The sequence below is a fragment of the Heptranchias perlo genome, chromosome 16, assembly GCF_035084215.1.
Source record: "Heptranchias perlo isolate sHepPer1 chromosome 16, sHepPer1.hap1, whole genome shotgun sequence".
NCBI lineage: Eukaryota > Metazoa > Chordata > Chondrichthyes > Hexanchiformes > Hexanchidae > Heptranchias > Heptranchias perlo.
In genome coordinates, this window is record NC_090340.1 from 22,389,370 (window position 1) to 22,395,369 (window position 6,000).

Sequence of the window (6,000 nt, forward strand, 5' to 3'; positions counted from 1 at the left end):
AAAGGAGGAGAGGGATGCAGACAGATGGAGAAATGATTTTCAAGGCTGCTGAAGACATGGCTGCAAATGGTGGGGTGAAAGGAAGGGGATACACAAGAGTTCAGAGGCAGAGGAACATTTGGCAGGAGAGTCGCGCTGGAGGAGGTTATAAAGACGAGGAGGGAAGAGACCATGAAGGAACTTAAACATGAGAATTTTAAATTTGAGGCATTGGGGAACAGGGAGCAAATGTAGGCCAGCAAGAGAAGTGGCAAGACTTGGTGAAGAATAGGGTATGGGAGGTAGAGTTTTGGATGAGCTGCAGTTTATAGATGGTGCAGGTTGGCCAAGAGATTATTGAAGTAGTTGAGTCTGGAAGTGATCGGCATGGATGAGGGTTTCCATGGCAGATGGGCTGAGGGAGGGATGGAGGCAAATGATGTTGTGGAGGTGACGTTGGTGGTCTTTGAGATGGAGAGGATATGGAGATGATATGGAGATGGAAGCTTAGCCAGGGGTTGGATAGGACAGTGAGGTTGCGAACAGTCTAGTTCAGCCTCAGACAGCAGCCGGGAATGGAATCGGTGACGAGGGAACCAGAGTTGTAGTGGAGGTTAAAGACATTGGCTTTGATCTTCCCAATTATTGCTGGAGGAAACTGCAGCTCATCCAAGACAGGATGTCGGACAAGCAGCAGAAGGGTTGAGAGGTGGTGGAGAGGTAGAATTGGGTGTCATCACTGTACATGTGGAAGCCATCCCACGATTGTGAATGATGTTGCTAAGGGACAGCATGTAGATGAAGAAGGGGAGTGCCAAGGATGGAGCCTTGGGGGACTCCAGAGGTGGCGCTGTGAAAATGGGAAGAGAAGCCATTGATAGAGATACTCTGGCTACAATTGGATATATGTATCTAAAATAGGTCATTAAATGCAATAGAGATAGGAGATCTGAGGTGAATTACAGGGAAGAGAAAGAAAGAGAACTTTGATTTAATGAACCTCAATCTACAAATTCTAGGCAGTTATTATCTCATTAGGGAAGCAAAATCAGAAAAATGTCACTAGGTTAAACGTACAGATATAAATTACTCTCAGATGCAGATGATCAACTAGTCTTAAGAACACAATGCTCCTTTGCTAGTTTTGAACCGAATCCCAGTCAGCTAACCTGCTATGCCACTCAGTCCACTTCCTTACATTCTAGTGTGCAAAACAGCTGATTCATACTGGATCACCTGAAGCACAAGTAACTGACCAGCATTCATTCTGTATTTTTTCTGTTTGAGCAATGCTGCGCTCCAACATTATTCAATTCTACAAACAACTGCTGCACCACTTGTTGCCAATGGCCACTGCCCTAAAACACATTCACATGCCTTAAACATGTTCAGTCTCTGGAATCATATCTCCTAAATTGTAAAAAAAGATGTTGATTGATTGCCCCTCCATAATGCTCACTCTTGCATAAGTGATATATTTTTTTCTTAGAAGGTTTTCGGATGCACAAAAGAAGGCTGAGAAATCATTCAGCACCAGATATGGTAGCATAGTGGTTATGTTAGTGGACTAGTAATCCAGAGAATGTTGGTTCAAATTCCACCATGACAGTTTATTAAGAATTTGAATTCAGTTTAAAATAATCTGGAAATAAAAAGCTGGTATCAGTAAAAAGTGATGATGAAGCTGTTGGATTGTTGTAAAATTATGTTCATTATGGAAACCAGTCGTCCTTACCTGGTCCAGATCTGTGACTCCAATGTGGTTGACTCTTAATGACAACAACAAAAACTTGCATTTATATAGCACCTTTAATGTAGTAAAATGCCCCAAGGTGCTTCACAGGAGCGTTATCAAACAAAATTTGACACCGAGCCACATAAGGAGATATTAGGACAGGTGACCAAAAGCTTGGTCAAAGAGATAGGTTTTAAGGAGCGTCTTAAAGGAGGAGAGAGAGGCAGAGAGGTTTAGGGAGGGAGTTCTAGAGGTTAGGGCCTAGGCAGCTGAAGGCACAGCCACCAATGGTGGAGTGATTAAAATCGGGGATGCGCAAGAGGCAAGAATTGGAGGAGTGCAGAGATCTCGGAGGGTTGTAGGGCTGGGGGAGGTTACAGAGAAAGGAAGGGGCAAGGTCATGGAGGGATTTGAAAACCAGGATGAGAATTTTAAAATCGAGGCCTTTCCAGACTAGGTGTCAATGTAGGTCAGCGAGCACAGGGTAAATGGGAGAATGGGGCTTTGTGCGAGTTAGGATATGGGCAGCAAAGTTTTGGATGAACTCAGGTTCATGGAGGGTGGAAGATGGGAGGCCAGCCAGGAGAGCATTGGAATAGTCAAGTCTGGATGTAACTGGCCTAGCAAGCCACTACATATTTTTCTTTTCAGCGAAAGCATGGTAATTCAATTTATTATGATGATTCTGAAAAAGCTTTAGCAAATGAAGCTGCATCTATGATTCAAGAGAAAATAATTCCATTATAATACAAATGCAAGATTAAAAATTCGATCCATCCTTCCCCTTCATATGAGGTACATAAACTTTTTGGCAACCAATTTAAAAGGTATGCATAATAGTTTGTAACAATGTCCTGTTATAATTTAAATCCATTTTGAATGGCAGGTTAATAATAATTTAGTTTGACAGAAAATCAACATTTAATGAATTACTGCCACTCTTGAGAAATGACTCATGAATTATAGTAGCATTTCTTTAAAGTTCTAAAAGCTTTTCTCCAGATTACACTCAGATGATTACTTTCTTGGAGATATTGACTCCAACCCACATCTTGCAAACATAAAACAAACCAGCTTTGGAGCTGCCCTAAATACAAAGTCATTTTCACAAATTAAAATGTGATAAAGTACTGACGTCTTCTGTGCTTTTATCAGTTACAATGTTATGCAACTTAGAGGTCAAAGCTAAACTGAAAATGAACCTTCTCATTCATTTCACGTATAAAGTTGCCTCACAATTATCTATAGCATGATTCATTTTGTAGATGAGTAACAAGGTTACACAAGTGATCATAATATGACAGAATTTCATATTGAGTTTGAGAGTGATGTAGTTAAGTCCGAAATTAGGGTCTTAAATTTAAACAAAGCCAATTACATAGAAATGAGGGACGAGTTGGCTAAGGTAGATTGGGAAATTAGATTAAAAGATATGACAGTAGATAAGCAATGGCAAACATTTAATGAAATAATTCATAATTCTCAAAGAATATACATTCCCTTGAAGAATAAAAACTCCATTGGAGAAGTGATCCAACCGTGGCAAAATAGAGAAGTTAAGGATAGTATTAGATCAAAGGAAGAGATTACAATGTTGCCAAAAAGAATAGTAAGCCTGAGAATTGGGAGAGTTTTAGAAATCAGCAAAGGATAAGCAAGAAATTGATAAAGAGGGAGAAAATTGAATATGAGAATAAAATAGCAAGAAATATAAAAACAAACTGTAAGAGCTGCTACAAGTATGTAAAAAGGAAGAGATAAACGAAAGTAAACATGGGTCCCTTCGAGGTAGAGACAGGAGAGATTATAATGGGGAATAAGGAAATGGCAGAGATGTTAAACAAATATCGATATAAAGCTAGGTGGGAAAGTAAGCTGTGAGGAGGACGCAAAGAGTCTGCAAAGCGATATAGACAGGTTAAGTGAATGGGCGAGAATTTGACAGATGGAGTATAATGAGGGAAATGTGAAATTATCCACTTTGGTAGGAAGAATAGAAAAGCAGAATATTCTTTAAAAGGTGAGAGACTAAGAAATGTTGATACTCAGAGGGATTTGGGTGTCCTTGTACACGAATCACAGAAAGTTAACATGCAGCTACAGCAAGCAATTAAGATGCCTTTATAGCAAAGGGGTTGGAGTATAAGAGTAAGGAGGTCTTGCTGCAATTGTATGGGGCTTTAGTGAGACCACACCTGGATTGCTGTGTACAGTTTTGGTCTCCTCACCCAAGGAAGGATATACTTGCCTTAGAGGGGATGCAATGAAGGTTCACTAGATTGATTCCTGGGATGAGAGAGTTGTCCTATCAGGAGAGATTGAGTGGAATGGGCTGAAGTTTAGAAGGATGAGAGGTGATCTCATTGAAACGTATAACATTTTTAGAGAGCTTGACAGGTTAGATGTCGAGAGGTTGTTTCCCCTGGCTGGAGAGTCTAGAACTAGAGATCAAGGTGTCAAGATAAGCAGTCGGCCATTTAGGACCGAGCTGAAGAAAAATTTCTTCACTCAGAGGTTGTGAATCTTTGAAATTCTCTAACCCAGAGGGCAATGGATGCTCAGTCATTGAGTATATTCAAGACTGAGATTGCTAAATTTTTGGTTACTAAGGGAATCAAGGGATATGGGGATCAGGTGGGAAAGTGGAGTTGAGGTAGATGATCAGCCATGGTCTTGTTGAATGGCAGAGCAGACTCGAGGGGCCGTATGGCCGACTCCTGCTCCCACTTCTTGTGTACTTACGTTCTAATAAACTGACAGCTCTCAGCATTTCAAAATAAAAGCAATTCGATATACACAAAGAAGCAGTGCTGAGATGCTTGTGTGTAAACCAAATGTACTCGGACTCACCTGGCTTTCCACAAAACAGGTGGTCACATTACCAAGAAAACAGCTGATTTTGGGACAACTTAAGTTGCCCCATAATGGATCTTGGGTCATCTTTTTTGCACATGCCTTGAAACATTGCATATGTGCAGAAGAGGTGGCCTATGTTACATTTCAGGGCAACTTAAGTTGATTCAGAATCAGGTATTTTTCAGACTTCAAACAAACAGCACAAATGGGGGCTAGAAATGTTGACGTCTGCACAAAAAGCAGATGGTCGGTAACTATGAGTATTTGGAAACTCATTCCATGTGTGGATCACTCTTTGTGTGAACAAGAACTTCCTCATAATCGGTCCTCAATTTCTCTTTTACGAACCTGGACTTGTGTCCCCTTATCCTACTCACAGAATTAATTTCAAAGTAATTTGCTGGATTTTCTTTTTCCATACTGTTAATTATCTTACATGCTTCTATAAGATCATCTCTTGGCTGTGTCGAAGGCCAAAAAGCCATTGTTTCTCCAGTCTTTCCTCATAAGTCATACTTCTGACACTAGGGACCAATCTCATGCTTCTTTTCCACACTGCCTCCAATGCTTCAATATCGTCCTTGTGTCTTGGTGCCCAGAGCTGGACATAGTACTAGCTGCACTAATTCTGCCTTGCTTACCTTGTCTCTAATGTCAGTGGCAAAGCAACAAATTATTCATAGGTTTGTGTTGGGTGAGAGAGATGGAGGTCACAATTCTAACAGTCAGGAAATGAGCTACACATTAATCACGTCTCTTGAGCCATTGTGGTTTTGTTTGATGTTAATAAAACATTCAACAACAACTCAGAAAATGCCGACCAAGAAAAAGTCACATGGCAGCTCCTATCAACAACCTCTGAAGAAGGATGACTTAACTAACCACAGACTTACTGTCTGGCCGCCAGGGTCTAAAGAACTGAGTCAAAAAAAAACAAAGAATGTCTTCAGCTGGCTCCATGTAGTGGTTGAGGTAAATCACTGCACCAGAGGATGAACTGGCTATTGGTGGACAGGAGTGATCAAGTAACTGTTCTTTCCTCTATCCAGTGACCAACCAGAAACTATGCCTCACCTCAATGTAACGTTATACGAGCTAACAGGGATGTTGTTAGCAAATTTAGTCTGAGGTTTGTTTATGCACTAGTTGGGGCTTAAAGCACACTGGTGGATGTACTGCAATTCTGCTGTGATTGATTTCATTGCTAGCAGTTTTGAAATGGTGATGAGGGCTGACTCATTCTGTGTGTCCTGTTTCTCAGGGGAAGTGTTGTACCTTCACACGGCAGCTCCCCAGATAACCCTGACAGAGTTCAAGAAATGACATAGTTGGATCTCGCGTCTTACCACACCATGGTATAGAGTATCTGCACATAACCTGTTCCACTTCTGTACTCTTCTCTTGTGCTTTTCACTGTTCATTCAACAGGT